General features: G+C 45.6%; 1 long non-coding RNA gene across 1 annotated transcript in view; it reads left to right on the top strand.

Moving 5' to 3' along the window:
• Positions 1-203: 203 nt before the first annotated feature.
• The window catches only part of LOC139759423 (uncharacterized), a 68058-nt gene continuing 48577 nt past the window's right edge, over positions 204-19684 (top strand). Inside the window, exon 1 of the long non-coding RNA XR_011715045.1 lies at positions 204-566. This is a non-coding gene — a long non-coding RNA (uncharacterized lncRNA). The remainder of the gene's footprint in view (positions 567-19684) is intronic.

Here is a 19684-nt window from a genome sequence, read left to right on the forward strand (position 1 = left end):
TATAGCCCAAAACGAACGTTATTTAAAGAAGAAAGGGTATGCAAGTCATTTCACTGGATTGAGACAAGGCTTTGAGACAATGAAGCCTCACTGCTTCGAGATGGATGATATGTGGTTCATTTCGGAGTTTTGAGCCAATAGTGACTGTATTATGGTTCATGCGGCATGCCGGCCAAGCTTAGTTTTCCCAGAGCACCGCCACCTCTCGGGCGTGGCCAGTGTGTCTGTGTTTATACCATTGTTTTACTATATTTACCCAGTGTTGCCTCAGTGCGACGTGAAAACTGTTGACATGCTAGTGAGTATGAGAACAATAGCTGATATTCCTCAGTCATCTCCATCTGACGTACGGACGTTCCGTAAACTGTAAACATTCAGTTGTTGATGCCGTGGGGATAACTCGTTCATCATAAGAGGCAGCGAGTGGAAGCCAGACATCACAGTGCTGTCTGTTGTGATCAAGACGTCATGCTGAGGATGGTGAATGAACCCTGACGGATTTGTTGTTGAAGTTATAGACAGATGTTCAGGCGCTCGTGGTGAATCACTGGAGACCCAGGACCCATGTGAGTTGTTTCCCCATTACCTGTCACCATGTCTTTAATTATGTTTTGATTCTCATGAAATTCATAGACAATATAACTGAATAGTTATATTTTCTACAGATTATGTAGAATTAAAAATTTTTTTACATACGAATGTTAAGATATGTTTTACTACATCGTGAGTGTAAGTAGAAATATATCTATTTTTTCATAAATATTCATTTCAAAGAAAATCCATTAGAGGTGTTCTATCCAACGTCGCATTGACCTTAATATTATCAGGAGATATTCACAATGCCCAGTGTCATTGAAATGGCAGACTTTTAAGCTTCTCCGAGACACTCATCTGCCACTCAACAGGGGCTTCCTGTCTAATGGCCAACAAAGACTGCTCGCTCCCTGACGGACGTCGGTGTACAGGAATCACTCGAAGTAATGGTGTTATGGGATGAGCTGACGACGTTTATCAGAAAATAAGTCACAAACTCTTTTCAGGAAGTAAGCAGGGTTTCTTTTCGTACTTTTTACCACTCATGTGTTGGGCAGGAAGCCGTCGTCAGAGAGGTAGTCGAAGTAGTGTGTTGTGTAGTGAGCCCTCGACGTGTTTCAGAGTCGAAGCCGCTTGCGTCTGTCGGAGTGAGCAGCGTTTTTTAAGTGTCAGGCAGGAAGCCACTGTTGTGTGTCAGGGAGTTAATAGAATTAGTTTGCCATGGAGTCACCTACCGACGTGTGTTATACACGAAGCTATCGACGTCTGTTAGAGAGTGAGCAGAGTTTTATCGTATTGGAGTTAGTCGAAGTAATGTGTGGCGGGGTACACTACCGTGTATCGGAGACTTATCCACCGACGCCTGGGGGAGTGAGCAGCGGTCACTTTTTTTTACCTTGTGGTGTTTATGCAGGAAGCCGCATTGTATGTAAAAAGATCAGAGTAGTGTGTCCAGGAATGAAGTATCGACGCCACACTAAAGCGTCCCTTTGCGACATTTATTCTGGCTAAAGCAATACAATTCTATTCAGCTTTTGCAGGGCCCTTGGGTCGTCAAACTATAGCCTCACTTCGGATATTTCATTCCAACTGAAGTCAGACGATCTTTTTCAGCTTTTATTAGGCCAACAGGACGTCAAGCTAACGCTTCACTTTGGGACTTTCATTTTTGCTGATTCGGGTTTATCTTATTCTGCTTTCCTTGGGCCCACGGGTCGTCAGACTAAAGCTTCACTTTGAAACTATTATTCTAGCTTACTCCAGATGATTTTATTTAGCTATTACAGGGTTCACGGGTCGTCAAACGAAAGCATTACTTCGGGACTTTTATTCTGTCTGACGCAAGACAATTTTATTCTGCTTTTGCGGGGCCCATGGGTCGTCAAGCTAAAGCTTCAGTTTGGGACTTTAATTCTAGCTGAAGTCAAACGATTTTATTCAGCTTCTGTGGAGTCGACGGATAATCATACTGAAGATTCAGTTTGATTATACTGTTCAAGCTGAAGCCATAGGATTTTATTAAGCTGCAGGGCCAATGGGTTGTTAAAAAGAAATGCCTGCCGCCAGACGATCTTATTTATCTTAAGTGAAGCACAGGGGTCCGAAGTCCATTGGATTCTATGTTTGGAGACGGAGTGCCTTGGCCTCGTAGTCTGGAGCCGGGGTCCACTGACCTCCATGTCTGGAGATTGTGTCCATTGCCTTCTCTGTCTGGAGACGGACCCCACAGGCCTCTACGTTTGAAGACAGAGCCGAGCATTCTGTCCTCAAAAACTGGAGACAGAGCCCACTGGCCGCCAATTCTGGACACGGAATTCACTCTTCTCCAAATATGTAGATGGGATCCATTTGCCTTCATGACTGGAGCCCATTGGCACCCTTGTCTGAAAACGGAGTCCATTGCCCGCCGTGTTTTTAGTTGGGAGTCCATTGGCCTCTTTGTCTCGATACGGAGTCCATTGGCCTCCAAGTCTGGACATGATATCCAATGACCTTGACTGGAGACGGAGCCCACTGCCTTACATGTCTGTAGACGTAGCTCACTAGCTTCCATGTCTGGAGACCGAGCCCACTAGCCTTCAAGTTTCGACATGGAATTCACTGTTCCCCTTGTCTGGACATGGAGTCCATCGGCCTCCTTGTCTGGACACGGTGTCCATTGGCCTCCTTGTCTCAACACAGAGTTCATTGGCCTCCATATCTGAAGAGGAATCCCATTGGCTTCCATGTCAGTAGAGGGAGGCCTCTGGCCTCTAGGTTTGGATATAGAGTCCACAGACCACTATATCAGAAAACGGAGTCTATTTCTGCGGACGGAGCCCACTGAACTCCATGAATGGAGACGGAGTCCATTAGCCTCCATGTGTAGAAACGGAGTCCATTGGCTTCCATGTTTGCAGACGGAGTCCATTGGCTTCCATGTTTGCAGACGGAGTCCATTGGCTTCCATGTTTGCAGACGGAGTCCATTGGCTTCCATGTTTGCAGACGGAGTCCATTGGCTTCCATGTTTGCAGACGGAGTCCATTGGCTTCCATGTTTGCAGACGGAGTCCATTGGCTTCCATGTTTGCAGACGGAGTCCATTGGCTTCCATGTTTGCAGACGGAGTCCATTGGCTTCCATGTTTGCAGACGGAGTCCATTGGCTTCCATGTTTGCAGACGGAGTCCATTGGCTTCCATGTTTGCAGACGGAGTCCATTGGCTTCCATGTTTGCAGACGGAGTCCATTGGCTTCCATGTTTGCAGACGGAGTCCATTGGCTTCCATGTTTGCAGACGGAGTCCATTGGCTTCCATGTTTGCAGACGGAGTCCATTGGCTTCCATGTTTGCAGACGGAGTCCATTGGCTTCCATGTTTGCAGACGGAGTCCATTGGCTTCCATGTTTGCAGACGGAGTCCATTGGCTTCCATGTTTGCAGACGGAGTCCATTGGCCTCCATGTTTGCAGACGGAGTCCATTGGCCTCCATGTTTACAGACGGAGTCAATTGGCCTCAGTGTCTGGAGACGGAGTCTATCACCCTCCTTGATTGGAGTCGGAGTCCGTTGGCCTCCCTTTCTAGAGAAGGAGTCCACTGACCTCTTTCTATGGTGACGGAGTCCATCTGACTCGTCATGTGAAAGAGGCCATTGGCCACTTTGTCTGGAGATTGGCCTCCATTTCTGGACCCGGTGCTGAATGTCTTCCATGTCTGGTCATGGAATCCACTGACAACCATGTCTGGAGACGGAGTCTACTGCCCTCCATGCTATAGACGGAGCCCTCTGGCCTCGAAACCACCTAGACACGTACCACACTAGTACCCACGGCTGGAGACGGTGCCCACTGGACTCCATATTTGGATGGGGAGTTATCTGTTCTCCATGTCCTATAGCCTCCATGCCTGTAGACGGAGTCTATTACCCTCCTTATCTGGAAACAGAGTCTATTGCCTTACTCGTCTGAAAATAGAGTCTATTAGCCTTCATGTAAGGAGACGGAGTCCATTGGCCTCCATGTCTGGAGATGGAATCCATTATCCTCCATGTCAGGAGACGGAGTCCATTGGCCTCCATGTCCAGAGATGGAGTCCATTGAGCTTCATGACTGGAGACGGAGCCCCCTGGCCTCCATGTCTGGTGACGGAGCCCGTTGGCTTCCATGACTAGAGACGGAGTCTGTTATCCTCCATGTTTGGAGACGGAGTCTGTTGGCCTCCATTTCTGGAGAAGGAGTCCAGTGACCGCCTTGCTTGGTGGTAGACCATTGGCCACTTTGTCTGGAGACGGAGTCATTAGGCCTCCTTATTTGGAGACGGAGCCCACTGGCCTCCATGTCAGGAGACGGAGTCTACTGGTCTCCATGTCAGGTGATTGAGTACATTAGCCTCTATATGTGGAGACGGAATTCATTGGCTTCCTTAACTGAAGATTGAGTCCATTAGCCTCCTTATCTGGAGAGGGAGCTCATTCGCTTCCATGTCTGGTAACAGAATAACTGTATGTGACCTGATTCTAATCTCCTTGTCCTTTCTCTGATCAACTGAGTGTCCATTGGCTCATGCATTAGCTAACCCTGATATCAGTCACACCTGATGTCAGTTAATGCTTACGTCCATTGATCATGTCATCAGTGTCCTCGTACATCAACACTTTCCTCGAATCTATTAATTCCCATATCAGGTAATTCCAACGTCAATTAATCATTGCATCAGCCAACTCTTAGATCAGTTTATCTCGTCACAAATTGATTCCGACATCAGTCAATCCTGACATAGATAATCCATACGTCAATTCATCTTCACATCAAGTGATCGTGACTCCAGTAAATCCATGTGTTAATTAATCCATAGATCAATCCATCCTGACGGCAATTTGCCCTGATGGCAATTTCAACAACAAGAAAGACATAATTCACAAAACACGAAGCCAGTACGCCACCATCAGGGTTATTGGGTTGTAGTCTCAGCCGTTGGGGTTCGAACCCTCCTTAGGAACCTGATGATATTGGCGCGTGAGGCTAACCGACCAGCTCACTGACATATTGATGTGGTGACAAGGCTTCGTAATTATCGTTAGACGCTAACGACAGTTGACCCAGTACTGTCTGTCACACTAGCTTGTGCGTGTGTGTGTGTGTGTGTGTGTAATAAACGGACATACAGACCACTGCAGAATAGCCTATAAACCAGTTATAGGAGCCTAGATATAGACCATTCAGTCAAAACAGTTATATAGTATGATGCAGCAATATATGTTTTGATATTTGCCCTGTAACAATAATTATATATAGGGAAGAGCAGTGTAGTTTCAAAAGTGGTAGAGGATGTGTGGATCAGGTGTTTGCTTTGAAGAATGTATGCGAGAAATACTTACAAAAGCAAATGGATTTGTATGTAGCATTTATGGATCTAGAGAAGGCATGTGATAGAGTTGATATAGATGCTCAGTGGAAGGTATTACAAATAAATGGTGTTGGGGGGCAGGTTGATAGAAGCAGTGAAAAAATTTTATCGAGGATATAAGGCATCTTTACGTGTAGGAAGAGAGGAAAGTGATTGGTTCTCAGTGAATGTTGGTTTGCGGCAGGGGTGTGTGATGTCTCCATAGATGTTTAATTTGTTTATGGATGCGATGTTTATGGAATGCAAGAGTTTTGGAAAGAGGGGCAAGTATGCAGTCTGTTGTGGATGAGGGAGCTTGGGAAGTGAGTCAGTTCTTGGTCGCTGATGATACAGCGCTGGTTTCTTACTGAGTTTGGTAAAGTGTGTGAAAGAAGAAAGCTGAGAGTAAATGTGAATAAGAGCAAGGTTATTAGGTACAGTAGGGTTGAGGGACAAGTTAATTGGGAGTTAAGTTTGAATGGAGAAAAACTGGAGGAAGTGAAGTGTTTTAGATTTCTGGGAGTGGATTTGGCAGCGGATGGAACCATGGAAGCGGAAGTGAATTATTGGGTGGGGGAGGGGACGAAAGTTCTGGGAGCGTTGAAGAATGTGTGGAAGTCGAGAATATTATCTCGTAAACAAAAATGGGTATGTTTGAAGGAATAGTGATCCCAACAATGTTATATGGTTGCGAGGCGTGGGCTATAGATAGAGTTGTGCGGAGGAAGGTGGATGTGCTGGAAATGAGATGTTTGAGGACAATATGTGGTGTGAGGTGGTTTGATCGAGTAAGTAATGATAGGGTAAGAGAGATGTGTGGTAATAAAAAGAGAGTGGTTGAGAAAGTAGAAGAGGGTGTTTTGAAATAGTATGGTCGCATGGAGAGAATGAGTGAGGAAAGATTGACCAAGAGGGGGGAGGGGGATTGTATTCCATGTGTGGCGAGGTGTCGATGGGAATGAATAAAGGCAGACAGTGTGAATTGTGTGCATGGGTATATATGTATGTGTCTGTGTGTGTATATATATGTGTACATTGAGATGTATAGGTATGTATATTTGCGTGTGTGGACATGTATGTATATACATTGTGTATGGGGGTGGGTTGGGCCATTTCTTTCGTCTGTTTCCTTGTGCTACCTCGCAAACGCGGGAGACAGCGACAAAGCAAAATAAAAGAAAATATATATATATATATATATATATACAGAGAGAGAGAGAGAGAGAGAGAGAGAGAGAGAGAGAGAGAAGCATCGTGGGTTGGATAACATTAGAGAAGGAAGGAAAAAGAGAGAACTGGGTGGTAGAGAGGGCGGAGGTAGTGATGGGAGGAGATGCGGCGGTGCGTCATGTAGCCAAGTATGGTGAGGCTAGCACGCCATGCGAGGCAAGAAGAGAGAGAGATCTTAGCCTTCGGGAGGAAAGGAAGTGGATGGCAGGCAAACACCGACCAGGGAGGGACTACCGCTTGGGTATCGGAAAGGCTAGTGACGTCTGTGCACCGAGCCAGGACGGCAGTGGCTGTCATGTTCCTCTCCCTAGTACAGGTTGCGGTCTTTCACTCCTCCCGCACGTGCAATTGTGTAGCTTAAAGTCGGTCCGCAGACACACACTATCACCCATGCTTTCCACAGCCCGCAACTCTCGGCATTTCATTCTGCATCACAAATTTCCCGACGCAGTTTCCCCACAGACGTGGAAGTCCACCTATGCCCGGTCTCTCCGGCCGTGGGTCGATATGGTGCCACTGGTCAAGGAAGTCCGAACGGTTCCCATGGATCCCTCTACTTCGCATGAAGCTCTTCCCTCTGGTTTCTTTCTCCGTCCTGCGACATTCGTGGCCCCTTAGATCCATCGTCCTCACTTCGTACTGTACACCCTCTGCCTTCTGTCTCAACCTGATCTTCCTCACTGTCTGAGGCCCACCTGGCCATGGCTGCCTCTCCTCTTTGCTTACAGATCTTTATCATCGTTTCCATTCCCAGGGCGGCCGGGTTGGAGCTCACAAAGACTCGTATTGCTCACCTCATGGATCTTGGTCTGCATCATCGCCACAGGTTAGCAGCACGAAAGGTCTACACCACCTCAAGTCAGTAGCACCACAGGTCAGCCGCAACAGAGATCGGTAACACCACAGGTCTGCAGCACCGCGGGTCAGCAGCACCACAGGCCTGCAGTATCACAGCTTAGGAACACCACAAGTCAGCAGTAACACAGGTCTGCAGCAACACGGGTCAGCAGCAACACACGTCAGGAGCAGCACATATCAGGAGCATCACAGGTCAGAAGCACCACAGGTCGGCAGCACCACAGGTCAGCAGCACCACAGGTCAGCAGCATTACATGCTGGCAAGCAGCACCACAGGTCAGCAGCACCAAAGGTCAGCAGCACCACAGGTCTGCAGCAACACAGGACAGCAGCACCACAGGACAGCAGCACCACATGTTAGCAGCACCACAGGACAGCAGCACCACATGTCAGCAGCACCACAGGTCAGGAGCACCACAGGTTAGCAGCACCACAGATCAGCAGCACCACAGATCAGCAGCACCACAGGTCAGCAGCACCACAGGTCAGCAGCACCACATGTTAGCAGCACCACAGGTCAGCAGCACCACATGTTAGCAGCACCACATGTCAGCAGCACCACAGGTCAGCAGCACCACAGGTCAGCAGCACCACATGTTAGCAGCACCACAGGTCAGCAGCACCACAGATCAGCAGCACCACAGGTCAGCAGCACCACAGGTCAGCAGCACCACATGTCAGCAGCACCACATGTCAGCAGCACCACAGGTCAGCAGCAACACAGGACAGCAGCACCACAGGACAGCAGCACCACATGTTAGCAGCACCACAGGTCAGCAGCACCACAGATCAGCAGCACCACAGGTCAGCAGCACCACAGGTCAGCAGCACCACAGATCAGCAGCACCACAGATCAGCAGCACCACAGGTCAGCAGCACCACAGGTCGACAGCACCACAGGTCAGCAGCACCACAGGTCTGCAGCATCAAACGCAGGTCTGCAGTACCACATGTCAGCAGCACCACAGGTCAGCAGCACCACATGTCAGCAGCACCACAGGTCAGCAGCACCACAGGTCAGCAGCACCACAGGTCAGCAGCACCACATGTTAGCAGCACCACATGTCAGCAGCACCACAGGTCAGCAGCACCACAGGTCAGCAGCACCACAGGTCAGCAGCACCACAGGTCAGGAGCACCACAGGTCAGCAGCACCACAGGTCAGGAGCACCACAGGTCAGGAGCACCACAGGTCAGCAGCACCACAGGTCAGCAGCACCACAGGTCAGGAGCACCACAGGTCAGCAGCACCACAGGTCAGGAGCACCACAGGTCAGGAGCACCACAGGTCAGCAGCACCACAGGTCAGCAGCACTACAGGTCAGGAGCACCACAGGTCAGGAGCACCACAGGTTAGCAGCACCACAGATCAGCAGCACCACAGGTCAGCAGCACCACATGTTAGCAGCACCACAGGTCAGCAGCACCACAGGTCAGCAGCACCACAGGTCAGCAGCACCACAGGTCAGCAGCACCACAGGTCAGGAGCACCACAGGTTAGCAGCGCCACATGTCAGCAGCACCACAGGTCAGGAGCACCACAGGTCAGCAGCACCACAGGAATGCAGCATCACAGTTCAGGAGCACCACAGGTCTGCAGCACCACAGGTCTGCAGCACCACAGGTCTGTAACACCGCATGTCAGCAGCACCACATGTTAGCAGCACCACAGGTCAGCAGCACCACATGTTAGCAGCACCACAGGTCAGCAGCACCACAGGTCAGCAGCACCACAGGTCAGCAGCGCCACAGGTCAGCAGCACCAGAGGTCAGCACCACCACAGGTCAGCACCACCACAGGTCAGCAGCACCACAGGTCAGCAGCACCAGAGGTCAGCACCACCACAGGTCAGCAGCACGACAGATCAGCAGCACCACAGGACAGCAGCACCACAGGTCAGCAGCGCCACAGGTCAGCACCACCACAGGTCAGCAGCACCACAGGACAGCAGCACCACAGGACAGCAGCACCACAGGACAGCAGCGCCACAGGACAGCAGCACCACAGGACAGCAGCACCACAGGTCAGCAGCACCACAGGACAGCAGCACCACAGGACAGCAGCACCACAGGACAGCAGCACCACAGGTCAGCAGCACCACAGGGCAGAAGCACCACAGGACAGCAGCACCACAGGTCAGCAGCACCACAGGACAGCAGCACCACAGGTCAGCAGCACCACAGGTCAGAAGCACCACAGGTCAGCAGCACCTCAGGTCAGCAGCACCTTAGGTCTGCAGCACCACAGGACAGCAGCACCACAGGTTAGCAGCACCACAGGTCAGCAGCACCACAGGTCAGCAGCACCACAGGTTAGCAGCACCACAGGTCAGCAGCACCACAGGTCAGCAGCACCACAGGACAGCAGCACCACAGGACAGCAGCACCACAGGTCAGCAGCACCACAGGTCAGCAGCACCACAGGTCAGCAGCATCACAGGTCAGAAGCACCTTAGGTCTGCAGCATCACAGGTCAGCAGCACCACAGGTCTGCAGCACCACAGGTCTGCAGCATCACAGGACTGCAGCACCACAGGACAGCAGCACCACAGGACAGCAGCACCATAGGTCGGCAGCAATGTTTTCGAATCACTGTTTCTTCGATGTCACGACCCTGCTCTGTGGTTCATGTCGGGTCAGTAACATACATTCTCATCCATATTTATAGCCAGGCAAGGTCGACTTTCTATGGTCTCCAAACTAGACAATAAACCATCTTACTTGTTGGCATTTGTGTGTGTCTGTCTCCACTTCGAAATTAATGAACTTGTGCAGAATCAGAGAGTCGAGACTGATCGAAGCACTGCTTCAGTCAGCGATGTCAGGGGTCACTGTAACAACGTTACTATTCATTTACTCTGTGAGGTGCTTCATTTACCTCATGCTTTTATAATCGTAACTCATTAAATGATAATTATCTCTGCTACGATATTTAGTTTGCCTAAATATACTAAACCAAACTCTCTTATGTATGTGAACATATACTTGACAATGGTCCAAAGCCTCTCTCTCTCTCTCTCTCTCTATTTATATATATATATATATATATATATATATATATATATATATATATATATATATATATATATATATATATATATCGTCCTTTCATGTGGCCGGCGAAGGTTTACCCTCGCGAGGACAATGTCTCGAATTAGCGCGAGACGCGGGGGGTTCTCCCAGCGTCATCTGTTTACATTTTAGTGAGGAGGGTACGAGGTGCGGCGGCCTCTCTCCCCCTCACCCCTAAAAGAAAAAAAAAACTTGTTACATGGCCAAGTTTTCCCGAAGCTGCTATATCCCAGAGCATCATTAACCCTCCGACCCGCCTTGCCTGCACATAAAGACTAAATTTCCCCCCATCATGCCTTGTTAGCGACCCCCCCTATTGCCAGGCGGGATAAGGTCAATTTTAGTTTCCAGGTCGTTAACTCGATTGGCTCGCTTCAAAATTTCATGGGTGTTCGTTTTGACTTTGAGAGGATTATCATGGGTTAGTATTTTATGAATTAATGTGCCAATGAATAGATAATGTGGCCTCGCCCGAGGCTCAGTCTTTCAAATAGTTTCCCACCAACTCTCGTTTCCAAACCTTACCCGAGGCTGTGGGATGGAGGGGGGTCATGCCCCTGATGAGTAATGGATGGTGAGCGAAGACTTATGGAAGGGGGCGTGAGCTCTGCTACTCCCAGCGGGTTGCGCGCCAGTCTCTAATTTGTTTATGTGTTCCCGAGCCCCAGGGAGCCGCCCCGCCACATTTCCTCTCCGCTCGCGGGCGATAACAAATACACTTTACATGTCACCCGACGAGATAACGCCCGCTGCGGCTCATCTGTTATTGTGCAAAATTTCGCCAGCCTTGTTAATACGCCGGGGCGGGATGAAACCTCCACGATTCAAGTCATTCCGTAGTCTTAAGAATGATGATGATGAACATCTCGAGCTGTGTTGATGTTGCTCCTGGATGTATTGAATTCTCTTGTCATCCACAAGGGACCCTTCCCACTGAAGCAACAGGAATTCAAAAGAATTTACAAAGAATTTTCGTTCTATCGTGACATAGGCTTTAGGAAATAACCAAGGCTCACTACTCGACTTCCACACATTCTTCAAGGCTCCCATCGCCCCCTTCCCCACCCTATGATTCACTTCCGCTTCCATGGTTCCATCCGCTGCCAAATCCACTCAGAGATATCTAAAACACTTCTCTTCCTCCAGTTTTTCTCCATTCAACCTTACCTCCCAATTGACTTGTCCCTCAACCCTGCTGTACCTAATAACCTTGCTCTTATTCACATCTACTCTCAGCTTTCTTGTTTCACACACTTTACCAAACTCAGTCACCAGCTTCTGCAGTTTCTCACATGAATCAGCCACCAGCGCTGTATCATCAGCGAACAACAACTGACTCACTTCCCAAGCTCCCTCATCCACAACAGACTTCATATTTGCCCCTCTTTCCAAAACTCTTGCATTCACCTCCCTAACAACCCCATCCATAAACAAATTAAACAACCTTTGAGACATCACACACCCCTGCCGCAAACCTACATTCACTGAGAACCAATCACTTTCCTCTCTTCCTACACGTACACATGCCTTACATCCTCGATAAAAACTTTTCACTGCTTCTAACAACTTGCCTCCCACACCATATATTCTTAATACCTTCCACAGAGCATCTCTATCAACTCTATCATATGCCTTCTCCAGATCCATAAATGCTACATACAAATCCATTTGTATATATATATATATATATATATATATATATATATATATATATATATATATATATATATATATATATATATATATATCCTGCGTTACTTACTTTTCTTCCCTACATCTCCAGTAAATAATTTCCTTCCCTACATCACCAGTAAATAATTTCCTTCCCTAAATCTCTGGTAAATAATTTCCTTCCTTACATCTCCGATAAATAATTTCCTTCCCTAAATCTCTGGTAAATAATTTCCTTCCCTACATCTCCGGTAAATAATTTCCTTTTCTCCTTTCCGCTTACGTTTTCTATTCCTCACAATTTTTGATGTTCATTTGCTTTTAACTTTTCCTTGCTCTATTCCTTGACGCTTAATCTTTGTTACCCTTCGCTCCTCCCAGCTCCTCTTCCTTTAAGAAAAACTTCACTAGTTTACCTATCCCTCCCCATTAACACCCTTTATTCCTTACCTATTACTACCCTCCTTACTCCCTATCCCCATTAACATTCCAATATTTTTTCCTATCTAGAAATACAAAGCAGAAAATATACCTCAATTTATCATACTTTCACTTAAGATCATACAAACAGTGATCAAAGACAGAATTGATAAATCTTCAAAGAAGAAAAAAAAGATAACTGAAAATCACATAGATGTCCTAAATTAAACCATTTTACATGGTTGATAAAACTCTTTAATCGTACAATTTATCAGTGTTAATACGTTCAGATGTGTTATACCAAGTCTTCATACAATTCTTAAATAAAATCCAACATTAAGAGACAGTTTAGTACGATTAAATCACAATGAACAGGGGATCGAGTCTATAGGCTGGGTGTAGCTACATTGGCTTCCACATAGGAAGCGAGCTGGCCCAGCGTGACGTCTCATACGTACGTAATGTTTCCTGTCTTCATCATTGATCTAGTGACAGCAACACTTTGTCAGAAAAATCTCACCATTTGCCAACAACACGAAATTAGGAAGTAAAAGCCCAAACAAAGGCTGGCTTGTTGGCTCGTCTGATCATTCAAATATACGTAGACAGCTTGATGCAGAGGTCTAGAGTATATTATGTTTGGTAAGCCATGATGATAACAAGCACACGAAGAGATAAGACTTGCCATTGATAATAACCGGAAACCGACCTGTCATCTGCCAATAAATGCTTAGCTGCTTAAGTTTAGGCAAACAAGCTGTTAAGTATTATAGCTGGAAAGATAAACCAAGATACGAGACACAGAACTTAGCGTTTGCAAAGCTCTAGTCAGACACCATTCCGAAAACGCTATTCAGTTCTGGTCGGCAAAGTTGATCCAAGACAAAGAAAAACGAGAACACATACAAAGCAGAGAAACAAAGCTAATTTTTTTTCGGTCAAATATAGTTTCAGATATTTAGAATTATTTTCGTCCGAAGAAAAGAGTCCAGATATTATGATATTTCAAAACTACATACAATTTGAATAACACAATATCATTTCTTCATGTTAGGCGAATGGAAAGTATAGATGATTACAAAGGACTGAGATGTATTATCAAATTGCTCCATAGTTTTATCAGGAATCGAATTACAGAACACCGAAACAGACCAGCGAGACAAATACGTTGTCATCAGGTATCAGTTAGTAACACATCTAGGATCCATGATAAATCTGTTTAAGGACAACATCGTACAACAAATGTTTTTCATCTTGCTTCAGAGAATTTAGTCCACGTCCTTCCTTCCCCAGAATATATATATTTTTTTTTTTCGGGTGAAATTGACTTAGAATGTGTTTACCGGTTATCCAGTCTTAAACATCGAACAAAACAAAAAAAGTCGTTACGATCCTTAATATTTTCCTTGTAAACTATCTTTTGCTGTTTTCTTGCCAGCTGATGAGCCGGAGGGAGCGGTGGCAGGGGAGGAGTTTCTTCATGACTGATCCGTCTCTATACATTGTGCTATTGCTGTCACTCAGCTGATACTCTAGTCACGGGCCATCGTGTCCCCTGCTATAGGTCCTTCTCATATATTCCCAGGTATCCGCTAACCCCCTCCCCCTTCTTCATGACGCCCCTTCTGATTAACACCCCTCTTTCTCTCCTCTCTCCCCGTCCCAACCCCCTACCCATTGCCCTGCAGGCGCAGGAGGGGTCACCAGTGACGGCGAGCCACCTGCTCTGTGGGCGTAACAATTTAATTATCCCTTTTACCTGGAGACGAGTGGAGAGAGCCCAGAGGATCAGGGACACGGGAGTGCAGGATGAGTAACGCCTGGTGCCTCAAGAGCCACTCAAGGGCCTCTCCAGGCCGAGGCTGAAGACCTCTTAACCGCACTCACTCTTGAGCTCTTGATGTGGAAAGGACGGGTGAGTGTTGTGGCTATTTCACTGGTGTCTATGTAAATTGGTTGTGGTTCTGTTTCTCTGATTACTTTGCTGAATGTGTATGAATCATATACTTATATATATATATATATATATATATATATATATATATATATATATATATATATATATATATATATACAGTTTTCCCTACCCCTGCGTGTCACACATTGCGACTAAATGTGGCGGGAGCGGTGGCTGGAACCCCTCCAACCTCCCTTGTATTTTAGCTTCTAAGAGATGGAACATAAGGAGCCAAGCATAGAGTGCTCATCCTTCTCGAAGATTCATGCTGGGGTATCTGAGTTTAGGAGGATGTAACCTAAATGATAAGAGATGCGAGATAGGTAGTATGTTTGAAAGCATACAGGGTTCATCCTTCTCGAAGGCTTATGCTGGGGTATCTGAATTTAGGTGGATATAACCAAGATGATAAGGCATGAGAGATAGGTAGTATTTCTGAGGAAAGAAATCTGGATGTTTTGGCTCTGAATACAACAAAGCTCAAGGATAAAAGGGAGGATTGGTTTGGAAATGTCAGAAGTACAGTCAGGGTTTGGTGCGAGGGCAAATGTTAAGGAAGGGGCAGCACTACTACTGAACCAGGAGTTGTGGGAGTGTTTCAGTGTTAGGAAGTGAGCCATAGATTGAAGTAGGTAAAGATGAAAGTGGATTGCGAGAGATGGGTGAATATTAGTGCTTATGCATCTGGCCATGAGAAGAAAGATGAGTTGAGGCAAGCGTTTTGGGCGCAGCTGAGTGAATGTCTCAGCAGTCTTGATGCAAAATACTAGGCATTAGTGATGGATGATTTGAATGCGAAGGTGAGTACCGTGCCAGTTGAAGGTTTGATAAAAAAAAACAAAAACAATGGGCTATTCAGAAATGTGAATGGAAATGGTTAATAGCTTGCAAAGTCTTGTGCTGAAAAAAGACTGTTGACTGAGGATACTGGTTTTAAAAAAGGGACATACAGACGTATACTTATGTAAATAGGAAAGATGGTCAACGGATATTTTTGGATTACATACTAATTGACAGGCATGCAAAATAGAAACTTTTGGATGTGAATGTGCTGACAGGGGCAGCCGGTGGGATATCTGATTATTACCTTGTGGAGACTAAGATTTGTAGAGGTTTTCGGAAAAGAGTAAGCGTTATGCGTGAGAAGAGAGTGGTGAAAGAAAGTGAGCTTCGAAAAGAGACCAGGGTGAAGAAATATCAGAAGAGATTGAATATATAATGGCAAAAGGTGAGATTGAACAAACTGGAGTGGGTGAGGAATGGGAGGAATTTAGGAAAGCTGTGCCGGCATGTGCAAGAGATGCGCGTGTCATGCGTAAAGTGGGAGGTGGGCAGACCACAAAGGGTAGTGAGTGGTAGGATGAAATAAAATTGCTTGTGAGAGAGAAATATAAGTTCGGTACTTTCAGGGTAGGGATGCATATGGTTGGGAATGTATAAGAGAAAGCAGCAGGTGGTCAGGAGTTAGCAAATATCAGTAAATTTCAGGTGAAATAAGATGTTTTGGAAGGAGATTAATATTGTGTGAAAAACAAGAGGAGAAATGAGAGCGTGTGTGAAGAGGAAAAAGGGGAAGTGGCAAAAGGTAGTGATGAAGTGAGGAGATGGAGCGAGTGTTTTGAAAGACTGTTAAATGCGTTTGATGATAGGATGGCAGGTGCAGGATGTTTTTCTTGGGGTGGCATGCGAAGTGATAGTCATGGAGAGTGAGTAGGTGAAGAGAGAAGAGGTGGAGAAAGCCTTGCAATGATGAAATGTGGATGGTATTGCAGTTGAACTTCTAAGGAAATGGGGTGATTGTGATGTTCATTTGTTAGTTATGCTTTTCAGAGTATTTATGGGTCATGTTGAGGTGCCTGAGGATTGGTAGAATGCAGGTATAGTACCACGGTTAAAGGCAAGGGGGATAAGAATGAGTGTTCAAATTACAGAAGTATATGTTTTTTAGTGTACCTGGTAAGTTGTATGGGAGGATAGTGGCTGAGATGGTGAAGGCAAGTACAGAGCAACGGATTAAGGAGGAGTAGTGCGATTTCCGAAGTGATAGAGGATGTGTGGATCAGGTGTTTTTCTTAAAGAATGTTTGTGAGAAATACTTGGAGAAACAGGATTTGTATGCTTCATTTACAGATATGGAGGAAGCATATGATAGGTTTCAGAGAGATGCCTTGTGGGTGTTCTTAAGAATATATGGTGTGGGAGGTAAGCACCTAGAAGCAATGAAAAGTTTTTATCAATGGTGTAAAGCGCGTGTTCAAGTAGGGAGAGAGGAGAGTGGGTAGTTCCATGCCAGAGTTGGTCTGTGGGGTTGTTTATGGATGGGGTGATGACGGACATAAATACAAGACTGTTGGATAGAGGGGCGAGTATGCAGTTTGTAGGTGATGAAGAGGCCTGGAAAGTAAGGCAGTTGTTGTTTGTTGATGACACAGCACTAGTGACAGATTCGAGTGAGAAATCGCAGAAGTTAGTGACTGAGTTTGGAAGAGTGTGTGAAAGTATGAAGTTAAGAGTAAATTCGAATAAAACCAAGGGTATTAGGTTTAGCAGAGTTGAGGGGCAGGTCAGTTCGGGTGTGAGTATGAATGGACAAAATATGGATAAAATGAAATGTTTTAGGTACCTGGTAGTGGAAACGGCAGCAAATCTAAGCATGGAAGGGAAAGTAAGTAACAGGGTATGTGAGGGGGCGAAGGTTCTGGGAGTATTGAAGAATGTGTGGAAAAAGATGTTATCTTGGAGGGCGAAAATGGGTATGTTTGAAGGTATAGCAAACCCATCAATGTTGTATGGATGCGAGGGCAATATGTGTTGTGAGGCGGCTTGCTCGAGTATGTAATGAAATGGTAAGAGAGAGATGTGGTAATAACAAGTGTGGTTGAGAGAGCTGAAGAGTGTGTGCTGAAATGGTTTAGACAAATGGAGAGGATAAGTAAAAGGAGGTTGATGAAGAGGAAATGTTTCAAATTTGGAAGGACATAGAGAAGAGGGAGACCAAATGGATGATCGGGGCCTGGACATGCAGGAGGGTGAAAGGCGTAGATGGGATAGGGTGAAATGAAAGGATGTCATATACATGGGTCGATATTCTGCCAATGGACGGAACCGGAGCATGTGAAGCGGGCTGGGAAAACCATGGAAAGGTCTGTGGGGCCTGGTTGCAGAGAGGGCTGTGGTTTCAGTGCATTGCACGTAACACATAGAGAATAGATGTGAGTGAGTGTAGTTTTTCTTTGTTCCTGATGCTCTCGCTGGAAACGGCGATCAGTTATAAAAATGATATATATGAATTTTCCAAAAGAAGGAACAGAGAAGGAGGCCAAGCGAGGATAATTCCTCAAAGGCTCAGTACTCTGTCCTTAACGCTACCTCGCTAGCGCGGGAAGTGGCGAATAGTATGAAAAAAGAAAAAAAAAAGAATGTGTATATACATCATAATCATTAGGTTTTACTTTGAGTACCATTGTTGGGTCATCTAAGGTAATTAGTCTTTCGTCTACTACTCAGTTAATCAATAAGATTCCCGAATCAATTTTGAAAGGTAATGGACCCAATCTAACAGGTACTGACACCTCGGTACTAAAAGAACAGACGGACGGTATGTCGTCGATTTGTTATGATCAATAATCATCAGGCAATGACGAGAAGCAAATATTTCTTCGTCAAAATAGTTCCTTAACAGCTAGGCTTCGTCTCCTGCCATTCATGAATAGGTGAGAAAAATGCTGTTGGCCGGTCATGAAAATTGCAGGGTTTAGCATATCGATAGTAAAAGCGAGAAGGCAAGCTACAGAATCATTTCTGTTGATCTGGTAAAGGTCAGTGAGGAGAACGACTTACCTGCAATAATCTCTGGTGACCTGCAGCCACGTAAGCAAGGCACAGAAGCAGTAAAAAAAGACGAACAAAATTTCTTGAATTCATGGGTCGTGCCTTCGAGTTAAAGTGATGGGGAAATTATCCTCACTTTTTCCGTTTCAGTGGTGCGTCCCCAGCTGAAGTATTGTGTTGAGCTTTGGTCATCCTGCTTAAGAGAGAGAGAGAGAGAGAGAGAGAGAGAGAGAGAGAGAGAGAGAGAGAGAGAGAGAGAGAGAGACAGACAGACAGACACAGACAAACAGACAGACAGACGGACAGAATGGACAGAGCACAGAGGCAAGCTACCAAACTTATCTTATGAGAGCCGTATATAAGAATTCAATTTATTTTGCTTGGAAAAGAGAAGTTTAAGAGGTGATCTATCGATACAGGGATGATAAATAAATAAGAAAATAAAAGATTTCGTTAACTTCGATCTAGCATACTACTGATTTGAATCGTAGTTGACATGGAAACGGACGCGTAAACATACGTTTTACCTCGAATGAGGTTAACTTCTTCAGCTGGATTGTTAACTTTTTTTTTTTTCAAACTATTCGCCATTTCCCGCATTAGCGAGGTAGCGTTAAGAAGCAAGTCATAATATACCAACTATACTTGAAAGCAGTACTATAGGTATATAAATATCTCGCTTCAAGTCCACTACTGACAGTAATATTTAAGCTCCCGTAGTTACATATAAAGTTTATTGGTTGTTACTTTTGAAACACCTTTATATCATTCCACTCACTACACTAAACTATGAATTATTGATGCACAATCAGCCTCGTCTGTGGCCTGTTGTTGTATGAATTCCTCTTTATTTTCGCGATGATGATAGTTGTTACGCCAGATGATTGCTGTAATTTGTTGCTAATGATCAAATAATCACACGCATTTCTTATGAACTATAGGAAGACCGAAATAGTTACTTACGAGTGAAAGTAATCATAGGCTGTTACCATGGAAAGGGATGTTCTTATCTATTTATTCATGGTAAGTCTATTCGGAATAATAAGACGATGATTATGGCTAATTTGGAATGGTAGAGAAATTATTACATCCTCTTAGAAATTGCTTGACGATAGTTAAAAGCATCTAAAAACGAGAGGGAAGTAGTTATGTCCAACTACAAGTTCAAGGAAGATGTTTATTTGGGCACAAAAAAAGAGGGGGAGTGGGTATAGCTGGGCATAGAATAAGGAAAACTGTTATAGCTG

This window comes from Panulirus ornatus, chromosome 33 (assembly GCF_036320965.1).
Source record: "Panulirus ornatus isolate Po-2019 chromosome 33, ASM3632096v1, whole genome shotgun sequence".
In the NCBI taxonomy this organism is placed as follows: domain Eukaryota; kingdom Metazoa; phylum Arthropoda; class Malacostraca; order Decapoda; family Palinuridae; genus Panulirus; species Panulirus ornatus.